This window comes from Trachypithecus francoisi, unplaced genomic scaffold (assembly GCF_009764315.1).
Source record: "Trachypithecus francoisi isolate TF-2019V2 unplaced genomic scaffold, Tfra_2.0 Lachesis_group9, whole genome shotgun sequence".
NCBI classification, from domain to species: Eukaryota; Metazoa; Chordata; class Mammalia; order Primates; family Cercopithecidae; genus Trachypithecus; species Trachypithecus francoisi.
This window is the reverse complement of record NW_022681474.1, coordinates 23,495,767-23,509,557: the sequence shown is the minus strand read 5'-3', so window position 1 is coordinate 23,509,557 and position 13,791 is coordinate 23,495,767.

Sequence of the window (13,791 nt, the reverse complement as noted above, 5' to 3'; positions counted from 1 at the left end):
GGGGAACACTTCTAAAGGAACCAATGAACAGAAAGCAATGCCTAGTTCCTTTCTGGAAATGTGCTATTCTCGGTCCTCAGAGAGAGGGGAAAGATGAATTATGAGAAGGTAATTTGGAAGCCCTCAGATATCACTTACCTCAAACAATAAAATATAGCTGGTTAATAAAAAGGACAAATCTATTACATAGCTTTATTTACTTGCTGGTTAAATTAGCATTTTGTTTTATTCTACAAGCATAATAAAATTTTTTCTATGTTCTACAAGGACATTTCAATATCAGGAACAGTTTGGATCTCTGGATCTTGTATTCTTAATAAATCTATTCTTAATGGTCCTTTAAATGTTTGATATAAGCAGATTATAACACCCAAGTTGCATTAAGAGATTAATTGTATTATATAATTCACTTCTAATAATCAACAAGTAGGTCATCTACTTTAAATTATCCTTGGACAATTCTGCCTTTCAAATTCTTATTAACTACTCAGAGATGTACCAGATCCAGGATCATTTTTTGGTTGTTTTTTAATTAGAGACAGAGTCTCATTCTGTCACCCAGGCTGGAATGTGGTGGTTCAATCACAGCTTACTGTAGCCTCTACCTCCTAGGCTCAAGCAATTCTCCTGCTTCAGTCTCCTGAGTAGCTGGGACTACAGGCATGCACCATCATGCCTGGATAATTAAACTTTTTTTTTTTTTTTGTAGACATAGGGTCTTGTTATATTGCCCAGGCTGGTCTCAAACTCATGTCCTCAAGTGATCCTCCCACCTTGGCCTCCCAAAGCACTGGGATTACAGACATAAGCCACTAGGCCTGGCCCGATCCAGGATCTTGCGTTGTCTTTTCAGTCCATTAATAACTAAATATTGAGTGCCTATAATGTGTCAAGTTTTGTGCTGGGGTAGCAATATGAATTATCCATGATATCCTAGCACTTGAAGAATTTATAATTTATTAAAGGAGACCGATTCCTTCTTGCCCTGAAGCAAAAACACGTCAATTCTGGGATGATATCTGAAATTCTGAAACATTTCAACAGGGTAATTGAATTGAAGCTGTTATTTTGCATCAGTCAGAGATGAGATGCTGTGATGCCAGGAAGAATTCTGAGCAGGGGAGCAGAATGAGAAAAATGGACACTTTAGAAAACCTTTCCAAATTGTTGGATTAGTTTCTCAGACCCCCCTTAACAGATTACCATAAATGTGGTTGCTTAAAACAAAGAAAGCTGGTCTTCCACGGTTATGGAGGGGAGAAGTCTGAAATCGAGGTGTCTGGAGACTCTGGGGGAGAACCCATTCTTTGCTTTTTCCAGCTTCTGGTGGCTGTCAGCATTCCTTGGCTTGTGGTTGCATCACTCCAATCTCTACCTGTGTGGTCACATTGCCTCCTCTTCTGTGTCTTCTCCTCTTCCGACTGTCTCAAATCTCCTTTTGCCTTTCTCTTGTGAGAACCCTTGCCATTTGATTTAGGGCCCACCCAGATAATACAGGATGATCCCCTGACCCCAAAATACTTAATTAAATCTGCAGACACCCTTTTTTATGAATAAGTTAACATTCCATAAATGTTGGGGATTAGGCCATGGACATACCTTTTTGGGGGTCACCATTCAATCTACTATAGTTATTTACAGTATGTGTATTTCCAATATTTTTATTTTAAAAATCTTCAGAAAAATCTTATATATAATGTAGGTGCCGAAGTATGTCCCCTAAAACAATAGTAATTTTGAGCTACTCTATTTCTTCATTTATGTGGATAATTCAGAATTCACGGCTGGGTGTGGTAGTTCATGCCTGTAACCCCAGCACTTTGGGAGGCTGAGGCAGGTGGATCACCTGGGGTCAGGAGTTCGAGACAAGCCTGGCCAACATGGTGAAACCCTTGCTCTACTAAAAATACAACAATTAGCCTGGCGTGGTGTGGACGCCTGTAATCTTAGCTACTTGGGAGGCTGAGGCAGGAAAATTGCTGGAACCCAGGAGGCGGAGGTTGCAGTGAGCCGGGATTGCGCCATTGTCCTCTAGCCAGGGTGAAAACAGTGAAACTCCAACTCAAAAAAAAAAAAAAAAAAAGATTTTACTATATATCCACCAATTGCCTGTTTAAATTTCATTTTTGCATTTTCACATTTTGCAACTATTATAGTTAGGCATTTTGCTATTATAACACTTGTTAAACTTTGAGAAGAAATAAATCAGACTTATAATTAGTATAGGAAATATAAATTCCCAAACTGTGACAAGTCTAGCTAGAAATGACAACTGTTTTTATATCACACTTGTGAAAATGATGCTGAGGTACTTGGATTTTCTTAGTGTTCCAGATCTCATATGAGCTGTCTGGTCATGGGGAACTAGAACATGAGCCATAAAAAGTGTTACACGACAACTTCGGATTTCTGATTGGGCATGTAGGGAGCTTGAAAGTTGCTACTCTCATCCACACAAGAAGAAAGTTGAATAATTTTAAATCAGCAAATCTTCTTAGATCCATGAGAGAGTTAAGGTCACAGGGCAAACCACTGACCTCAAAATTAGAGAGACAGAAATGTAGGTAAAGAGAGTGACAACATACCGGAGCAGAAACCTTCATGAGAGCTGGTATTGGGGTAGGAAAACCTCAACTGCAATTGATGAAGCCTCGGTGAGGACAAGCCTGAGAGATAAACTTTGCAGAGGGGCCTAGTTTTACAACGGCCCCACACGTTGTGAGTTTTACTTCCAGGAGCCCTACCAGTCTCTCACAATGAAGATGGGAGAAAAATCCCATCATACTTCTGGCAGGCAGAGGGGAAAAAGGAACCATTTTGAAATGAGCAGAGCATTCTGTTTTTCTTAACAAGGTGTGGCCAGGTGCTATGGCTCACATCTGTAATCCCAGCACTTTGGGAGGCTGAGGTGCGAGGATTGCTTGAGCTCAGGAGTTCGAGACCAGCCTGGGCAGCATGGTGAAACCCCCTTTCTACAAAAAATACAAACATTAGCAGGGCATGGTGGTGCACACCTATAGTCCCAGCTACTCAGGAGGCTGAGGTGGGAGAATCGCTTGAGCCTGGGTGTTTGAGGCTGCAGTGAGCCGTGATCATGGTACTGCATTCCAGCCCGGGTGACAGATCTGATCTTAATAATAACAATAACATAGTAATAATAATAATATATTTAAAAAGCCAAGATTTGCCCTCAAAAGAAATTATTTTACCAGATCCTAGCTGATGGGGTTTGACAAAGCGTCATCCCCATGAGGAAAGAAGAAATACCCAATTTCAGGCTTCCCTGACAAGTCTTCTCTTCCTGTCTCACTTAGGAGAGTGTATTAGTCCATTCTCATGCTGTTATGAAGAAATATCTGAGACTGGGCAATTGATAAAGGAAAGTGATTTAATTGACTCATAGTTCTGCATGGCTGAGGAGGCCTCAGGAAACTTATAATCGTGGTGGAAGGCACCTCTTCACAGGTCACTTTGGTAAACATCCTTTCAGACCTTTTAATGCGCACACGTGTGCGTGTGTGTATGTATGTATATATACATGTGTATGTACTTGAATTTACATAAAAAAGGAAGAGTGTTAGGAATAAATAAAGGTAAAATAAAAAATTATTACTTACATATACATATGTATACACATACACACACAGAGAGTTGGCCCTCTGTATCTGTGGGTTCTGCATCTGTGGATTCAAACAACCAAAGATGAAAAATATTCAGAAAAAAGCATTCCTACCGAACATATTCAGGCTTTTTTTTTTCTTTTGTCATTATTCTCTAATCAATATGGTATAACAAGTATTTACATGGCTTTTACGTTGTATTGCCTATATGTTGTCCAGAGATGATTTAAAGTAGGGGTGTCCAATCTTTTGGCTTCCCTGGGCCACACTGGAAGAAGAATTGTCTTGGGCCTCACATGAAATACACTAACGCTAATGATAGCTAATAAGCTAAAAAAAATCACAAACAATTGTCATAATATTTTAAGAAAGTTTATGAATTTGTGTTGGGCCACATTCAAAGCCATCTTGGGCTGCATGTGGCATGTAGGCCATGGGCTGGACAAGCTTGATTTAAAGAATACAGGAGGATGTGTGTAGATTATATGCAAATACTACACCATTTTATATCAGAGACTTGAGCATCTCAGATTTTGGTATCTGCAGGGAATCCTGGAACAAATTCCTCATGGATATCAAAGGCAACTGTATACACACATATACACGCTCATGACCTAGTCCCTCTCCCTAGGGTCCCACTTCTGAATACCATTATCTTAGGGGTTAGGACTTCAATGCATACATTTAATGGTGGGGGAAATGTGTGTGTGTGTGTGTGTCTGTATATATAAAAAATTTTTAAAAGGGGATGGTTATGTGTGTTCTATCTGATTTCACATTTAATACATCTCTAACAGCTTTCTATGCATAAAAACACATTTTACAAAGTTTTAAGTATGCCTTAATATCACCTGAAGTCTTAAAATTTAATAGTCACTTTTGGCTTTGATGTTTTACGAAGTGATGGGAAATTAGAGAGGTACAAATGGAAATGAAACCAAACAATCTTCTCATCGGGAATGGAAGCCACCATAGCACACATCTCTGATGCCTTTAGTGAGCTTCTCTGGAATTCAAGCAGCAGCAGGAGTATAACTGAAATCCCTGCTCTCAGCCAAAATAGTCTACTAAAGTCAGACACGAGGATTTCCCAAATAGCAAAATCGATTGCACAAACTACTAGAATTTTATGAAGGCAATGTATGTGTCACAGGGTCTGAGGAAAAGGGGGCAGAAAGAGGTAGGGCGCAGTGGGTCACACCTACAATCCCAACACTCTGGGAGGCCGAGGCGGGGCGGATCAACTGAGGTCAGGAGTTCAAGACCAGCCTGGCCAACATGGTGAAACCCCATCTGTACTAAAAATACAAAAATTAGCCAGGTATGGTGGTGCATGCCTGTAATCCCAGCTACTCGGGAGGCTGAGGCAGGAGAACCACTTGAACCTGGGAGATGGAGGGTTGTAGTGAGCTGAGATCATGCCACTGCACTCCAACCTGGGCAACAGAGCTAGACTCTATGTCAAAAATAAAGAAAGAAAAGAAAAGAAAAAGAAAAGAAAATGGAACAGAAAGAGAAGTTGAAATGCTGTGTGCTTAGCTTGGTGGTGACCTCTCTCCATGCAGAGGTGAGTTTTGAGAACCCACATCCTCCTCTATTCCCTGACCCCCAGGAGTTCCAGAAATGGAAAAGACTTGGATTATTTCCCATCCGCCTTTGCCCAGCAGGTCTCTGCAGTCTCTGGGAAGGGTGACCTTTTCATGCCCTTTCACTCTTGTAAGGAGCCAGAACAAGGGCAGTGGCTTGGGTGTTACCAACCGGCCACATTCTTTAAAATGTGAACAAAACAAAACAGAAGCCACACCCTAAAATTTGTCCTGAGGACTGGTCATTACTTTCTCTTGGTTCCTTTTTTCTCTAATGGAGCAAGAGACATACCATTATGGGGAGGGCCACCATCTTTAATGGTGGTTGAATCAGATGGAGCCTGGTCAGGGGAGACATGGGGCTAGGATGGGAGAAGGTAAGAGAGCAATCTTCAAAACAAAGCCCTGTGCTTTACAGAAGAGTTGACTTGTTAAAATAATGTTTATTGTAGAAAATTTGGAAAACACAGGAAAATATAAATGAACTGTATGTAATCCCACCTCTGTTAACAGTTTCGGGTACACCAGGCCAATGTTTTCTATACACATTCACTTATATAAAATTAACAAAAAATGAGATCATCACAAACAAATGTTTTTATAACCTGTCTTTTTCGCTTAACAAAATATCAGAAACATCTTCTTATGTCATTAAATTCTATTTAACATTATGTTTTACCTTTTCACTTTACTTTTTAAGAGGCACTCTGTTCCAACATGACATCTCTGTTTTGTTTTACTTGAGCTTTAATACCTATTTTGATTGGATGAAATTCCTGTAACAGCAGCAGCAGCAGCAGCAGCAGCAGCAGCAGGGGCTCAGGTTTCTTTTTTATATAATGAAGACTCTTTTCTCCATCCACCGCCATGAAGCCAGTTTCATTCATTTCACTTAATTCATATTCTTCATGCTGAAGGACACTTGGCTGTTCTGATGTCTACTACTGATGGGCACATTGTGTACCGTGCACATTTGTGAAATACTGGTAGAAGAGCAGGCTACATGCTTGTTTGATGAGTCATTATCCTGAAGGGAAAACCACCTTCCAGATCTTTCAGTGAAATCTCAGCCTCTTTTACTGAGCAACCAGCAGTAGGTTAGCGTGGGTTACTTCTGTTGTCGATTGCCACAGGACATTTTTGTTGTATTATTTGAGACAAGAAAACACCTTTGGATAAGGCTGCACCCATATTTCACTGGAAAAGGATCAGAGAAATAATAAAAGTAATAGTCACTTGGACTACTAGCTTAGTTTTCATTTGGGCTAAGCTTCCTTTTTTCACTCATTAAAAACTTGCCCTGTGTATTAGTCTGTTTTCACGCCACTGATAAAGATATACCCAAGACAGGGCAATTTCCAAAATAAAGAGGCTTAATGGACCTCGCAGGGGAGGCCTCACAATCATGGTGGAAGGTGGAAGGTGAAAGGCAGGTCTCACATGGCGGCAGAAAAGACAAGAGAGCTTGTGCAGAGCAAGTCCCCTTTATAAAACCATCAGATCTCGTGAGACTTACTATCATGAGAATAGCATGGAAAAGACCCTCCCCCATGATTCAATTACCTTTCACTGGGTCCCTCCCACAACACATGGGAATTGTGGGAGCTATGATTCAAGATGAGATTTGGGTGGCGACACAGCCAAACCGTATCACCCTGCAACTATTTCCTCCTTATGTCCGGCCTGCAAGTGGGCCTCATTCCCAGGAGCTTAAGTCATTCGCACTGAGCTTAAACGCAGAGTTAGTAGTTGAACACAAGTAGACTAAGCAACTGAATTAATTTGTTAATATAAAACAAAACATTGTACTTTTGTAAATGACGTGGATGGCATTTGTCTTTGAGACTGCCCTGCTGATTTTTTCCAGGCTCTTGGTTTCTGTGAAGTTCACTTCTGGGCTCAGCAAACCCTGCAGCCTCCCTGAATTCATGGGACCCTTTTCTTGTTTTCCCTTCCATTTGCCCTGTTGAGTTTGCTGAGAGGCCCCCGCATCTGTGCTCTTTCTGGTGGTGTCCAGATGCCCTCTTGTCCTGTGGTCGCGGTTCTCCCCTCTTCCAACCCTATTTGTCCTTACTCTTTTCTTTCCTTCCCTTCTTCACTTTATTTCTTCCTTCCCCATCTTCCTCCCTCTCTGCCCTCTTCTTGTCTCTCTCTCACAGTGACTCATTCATTCATCTCTGCTATTTCTCTCCCTCTCATGCTGCCAGGCGAGATCTGGGAATAGAGCGGGAGGTGATGTATCAGCGGTTTTGATGTCAGCAGAATTTGGTGGTGTCCCTGCTTGGGGGTCCCTGGTGTAATCACTCCTGCCTGGAATTCTTCAGAGTAAGCAAATGCTAATCCTGCCCAGTTCTTTGACCCTGGCCCTGTTCATGCCACCTGCTTTCTGTCTTAGGGTGAATGAATATCGTGCTGTCCAACGGGCCATTGGTGGTTCTGAAGCACTTGCAATGTGGCTAGTCCAAATTGAGAGACGCTAGAAATGTAAAGTGGGTACTGCATTTTGAAGTCTTAGTATGAGAAAACCAATGTAAATGATCTCATTAACTTCTAAAATACTGATCACATGTTGAAATAATATTTTGGATACGTTGGGTTAAACGAAATATATTGCTAAAATATCGTCACTTGTTTCTTATTACTTTTTAAAATATAGCTACCAGAAAATTTAAAATTACACATGTGGCTCACATTTGCAGCTCTCATTATATTTCTGTTGGATGACACATGTGTGGATCTTTGGACTATTGCTCAGAACTTGCAGTTTTCTGGTTGCTAAGTCTCAGAGCTTTCTTCTGAGGACATTATGACTTTCTTGTTTTTGTTTACTTTACTTCTTGGAAATGGGAATATTTGTCTTAAATACAAGAATATATACACTTCTACTCATCTTAAAATTATATATATTTTTTCTTTTTAGAGATAAGGTCTGTTTCTGTTGTCCAGGCTGGAGTGCAGTAGCACGATACTACCTCATCGCAGCCTAGAACTCTTGGACTCAAAACAATCCTCCTTCCGTAGCCTCCTGAGTAGCTGGGACTACAGGCACACATCACCACACCTGGTTAATCATTATTATTTTTTTGGTAGAGACAGGGCCTTGCTTCATTACCTAGTCTGGTCTTGAATTCCTGGCCTCCTTCAATCCTCTGGCATCGGCTTTCTAAAGTGCTGGGATTACAGGTGTGAGCCACCGTGGCCAGCTCTAAAATGAATTTTTAAAAGGGGGCGGGGGGAAAGCCAGCATCCATATCCTGTCCATGGTTAAATTTTAGTTTATAATGATATCCAGATTTTTTAAAATGAGCTTTAGCCCTTCCTCCATTTTTGTTCTTGAGTTTCCCTTAATATTCTGGATAGGTTAGGCCATCAGATGCCTTTGCTGACAGGCAGGTCCCTGTGCCCTGTGGTCCTGTCCAGTCCGCTTCCTCACTTCCTCCAGAACTGCTAAGGCATGACTGCAGGACAACCCAGACATAGATTCATGACCCAGAGATGTGCAAAAGTGAGCTGGGCCAATCAGCATGTTTTTCTTTGGAATCCTTACTGGAAATAGGAAAGAATAAGGCCGTTGTTTGTGGGAGGTGAAGATGAAAAGATGCCAAGAGAAGCAGGAGGGTCCATGTGTGGTCACAGCCAGCCAACATTATAGGGATGAAATTGTGGGAAAGGACGCTCTGTGGGCAAGGAAACCTGTGCATGAAGAAGCAGGTATGATTGGCAGATGAGTGTGAAAAGCAGCACATGGCGTCGCGAGAAGCTCATCCGGGAGGGTCAGAGATGTTATGCTAATGCAGATCGCTCAGCTGAAGACCCTTGAATTGATTCTATTACAGATGGAGTTTTTTTTTTTTTCTCTGGTGGCCCAGCTTTACAAAGATTTCTTCCTTTTTGAAGCTGGGTTGTTCAGTTTTTCCTGGGTTCCTGCATGTGAGGGAGATGATCGTGAGTCTCCTCTTACTGAGAGTACATGGTAGCTCTGTTTTTTTTTAAGCAAACAGTTCACAGAAAATGCTACCTTCACTTTGTTTGTTTTGTTTGATGGTTTTTTTTTTGTCTCTGTTTATTTTTTCTTATTATTTTATTTTATTTTAGTCTCCGGGATACATGCACAGAACGTGGCTACATTCACTTTGGATATATTTTTTTTTGAGACAGAGTTTCATTCTTGTTGCTGAGGTTGGAGTGCAATGGCTCTATCTTGGCTTACTGCAACCTCTGCCTCCTAGGTTCAAGCAATTCTCCTGCCTCAGCCTCCTGAATAACCGGGATTACAGGCATGCACTACTGTGCCCGGCTAATTTTTGTATTAGTAGAGACCATGTTGGCCAGGCTGGTCTGGAACTCCTGACCTTGTGATCTGCCCACCTCAGCCTCCCAAAGTGCTGGGATTACAGGCCTGAGCCACCACAGTCGGCCTACTTTGGATCAGTTTTAGAGTTAATGTCTTTTTTGTCCCCTAAAATGCTTTTGAGTTTTAGGTACATTCCAACCCTCTTTACTTCTCCCCTACTTGCTTTTTGTTGAGTCCACACAGCAGTTTAATTAATCCATTGTAACCCTCGTTTTGTTTGCTTACTTGTTTGTTTTTTGTTCTTAACTACCTAAAACAACCCTTCATTGACTGGTACTAAATCATATAACTTACTATGACTCTTTACAATGATTAAACATTTATTTGCTGTTTTGTATATTAAGAGGAGGATGATCCCTTACTTTGTCACTGAACATAACTGCAATTATTGCCAAGCAGTTTGAAAACTGACTTTCCTCATAGTTCAAAATGGATGCAATTAGCGAGCAGAGCTTTGGTGTAAAAGGCATAAGAACTTACTACAAGGAATTCAGAAACAACTTGTCTTTATTTTCATCACTATCCTTATTGCGCAAGAAAAACATTTTCCTTGATCTAGTTCTCTTTCTTTCTTTTTATTTATTTATTTATTTTGAGCTGGAATTTCGTTCCTGTTGCCCAGGCTGGAGTGAAATGGCACGATCTCGGCTCACTGAAACCTCTGCCTCCCCGGTTTAAGCTATTCTCCTGCCTCAGCCTCCCAAGTAGCTGGGATTACAGGCATGTACCACCATGCCTGGCTAATTTTGTATTTTTAGTAGAAATGGGGTTTCTCCATGTTAGTCAGGCTGGTCTCAAACTCCTGACCTCAGTTGGTGCACCTGCCTCGGCCTCCCAAAGTGTTGGGATTACAGGTGTGAGCCACTGCGACTGGCTTATTTATGTTTTTGAGATGGAGTCTTGTTCTATTGCCCAGGCTGGAGTGCAGTGACGCTATCTCGACTGACTGTAACCTCTGCCTCCCGGGTTCAAGCGATTCTCCTGCTTCAGCCTCCCGAGTAGCTGGGATTACAGGTGCATGCCACCATGCCCCGCTAATTTTTGTAGTTTTAGTAGAGACAAGGTTTCACCTGTTGGCTAGGCTGCTCTCGAACTCCTGACCTCAGGCAATCCGCTCGTCTTGGCCTCCCAAAGTGCTGGGATTACAGATGTGAGCCACTTCACCCAGCCTCTGTATTTTTTTGTGTGAAAGCAAGTTTATTAAGAAAGTAAAGGATAAAAGAATGGCTGCTCCATAGGCAGAGCAGCCTTAGTCTACTTCTCAATTGACTGTAAGTCATGCTGAGGTAGAGTATTAGTCAGCTCAGGGAACCATAACAAAATACCATAAACTGGGTGGCTTAAACAACAGAAATTTATTTTCTTACAGTTCTGGAGGCTGGAAGTCTGTGATCAGGGTGCCAGCATGGTTCTGGTGAGATGATTCTCTTCCTGGCTGGCAAATGGCCACCTTCTTGCTGTGTCCTCACATGGGCAGGGAGAGTGAGAGTAATTATCATCATGCTTGTCACCTTCCATCTGATTTATATTAAAATATATCAAGGCACCTGATTTTATCTTTTATTGTAGTCATTGAATGATTAAATAAATATTTGGTGAATTTATTGTAGTCATTGAATGATTAAATAAATATTTGCTAAGAACTGTGTTCTGTGGTTTACATGTTTTTTTTTTTGGTTTTTTTTTTTCTTTTTTTGAGTTGGAGTCTTGCTTTGTCACCTGGGCTGGAGTGCAGTGGCACCATCTTGGCTCACTGCAATCTCTGCCTCCTGGGTTCAAGCGATTCTCCTGCCTCAGCCTCCCAAGTAGCTGAGATTACAGGCGTGTGCCACCATGCCTGGCTAATTTTTTCTATTTTAGTAGAGATGGCGTTTTGCCACATTGGTCAGGTTGGTCTCGAACTTCTGACCTCAAATGATCTGCCTGCCTCAGCCTCCCAAAATGCTGGGATTACAGCATTGAGCCACTGCGCCTGGCCTACATGATTTATTTTTATTTAAAAAAATACAGTGCAGAGGTCCCAGGCCTACAGGTAACAATTTTCTAATCTACCACATTTCTACATCCTGTCTCGGAGAGTAAAATCCTACCTCCTTTCTTGCCTGGCATGATAAGACCTCAGAGAGTCTTATCATTACAAAACCAACCAGGGAAGACATGATAACTTGCTTAGCTAAGGCAGTGGCAGTGGTTCTTGGTGTGGGAATGATTCAAGAGCTCTTTTTGGAGACAAAATTGGCAGAATTAGACAGCTGGACAAGGTGGCTTAGGGAGAGAGGGAGGAGTTAGTGTTGACTTTTAGGGTTCTGGATCAGAAGATGAGGATGCTGCTAATGGAGTTGCTCTATAGAGAAGGAAGGGAAATTTGGAGAGAAATATGTTGACTTTGCAAACTACCTAGAATGCTTGTGTCTACCTGTGCAAAATTAAATGGAGAAGTGAGGCAATTATCTGAAGACTGCAAGTAAAATAAGTCCTTTTATTTTGATGGGGCAGGGAGAGAGAATGACACTTGTTGAACTTTTACCTACTTTGTTTTAAGGTCTCTTTCATGGAGACAACACGGAGAAGGAATCATAACGTCTCCCCTTCCAACTGATTATTTTAGAAGTCCCAGAAAGTCATTATTTCCCTAAAGAGAGACCAGAATTCACACAGAGAGGGTGTATTAGTTTCCTTTTGCTGCCGTGACAGCACAATTAATTGGCTAAAAGCACACATTTATTATTTCACAGTTCTGAGGAGCACATTCCTTCAGGAGGCTCGGGAAGATAATCTGTTTTCTTGCCTTTTCTTTTTTCTTTTTTTTTTTCTGAGACAGAGTCTCACTCTGTTGCCCAGTCTGAAGTGCAGTGGCAAAATCTCAGCTCACTGCAACCTCCATCTCCCAGGTTCAAGTAATTCCCCTTCCTCAGCTTCCTGAGTAGCTGGGATTACAGGTGCATACCACGACACCCAGCTAATTTTTATATTTTTAGTAAAGATGGGGTTTCATCACGTTGGCCAGGCTGGTCTCAACTCCTGCCTGCCTTAGCCTCCCAAAGTGCTGGGATTACAGGTGTGAGCTACCCCTCCCAGCTTCCTTGCCATTTCTAGTTTCTAGACGCTACCCACGTTCCTTGTCTTGTGGCCCCTTTCCCTTCCTCCATCTTCAAGGCCAGCAGTGTACCATCTTCAAATTTCTCTCTCTGACCTCTGCTTTTTGTTGTCACATCTCTTTCCCTGACTCTGACTTTCTTGCCTCCCTCTTAGTGTTACAGGACCAACAGATGCAAATGCCTCTCTGCGCAGTAATGGTCCAATACACTGAAACAGTAGGGTTTGCAGCAGAGAAACTTTAATGATCGCAGGGCACCGAGTGAGGAGCTGGGAGGAGATCCTCAAATCTATCTCCTCAAGGAGTTTTGGGCTGGGGTTCTTAAGGGGATGATGGGGGGGTGAGGGGCTGGAGGATGGGGGTCATTGATTGGTTGGGGTAAGGGGGAAGAAGTGATCAGGACATGGACACTGCATTCTTTGGTGAGTTAGCTTCTTGTGGGGCCCTTCAGAGCAGCTGACCTCACTGGTATGCAGTACCTGAAAGAATATCTCAAAGGGAAAATTGATGTCTCATAACATCCAAGTTGTTATCTATGGAGCAGTTAAGGGGAACTATAACCTTGTAACAAGGTCTATGTGATTCTGAAGCAACAGGCCCCAAACAACGATGAGGCAGCAGGTCATAGAGCAGGCTGACCCTGTGATTAAGGCTGCATGAGCTATAAGCTTGGTTTATTTTTGTTTCTCCCCCTCCCTTCCTCCCTGATTAATTTTGTAAAGTTTATAGGGACAGTTTCATTAGGAGGCCGGTTGTGATTACACTGGATCCACCTGGATAATCTGGGATAATCTCCGCATCTCAACATTCTTAACTTAATCACATCTGCAAAGTCCCTTTTGCTGTGTAAAGCAATATATTCACCAGTTCTGGGCATCAAAATGTGGACATTTTGGTGGGTGCATTATTTTGTCTGCTATGAAGGGTCTGTCTTGTCCTTTATCCCATGAGACTCAGTCCTAGAAGGGGCAAAACAAGGGTTGCTGGTCCTCCTACCTTTCTTTTTTTTCTCTTTCCAAGTCTTGAAAGGTTTTGGCTCACACTTGCAATTATGAGTTGGTATCTACAGACACTTTTGATAAATTGGAAGTTTGGGACTTATTTTGATATGTCATCTTATCAAGAAATGTTTCA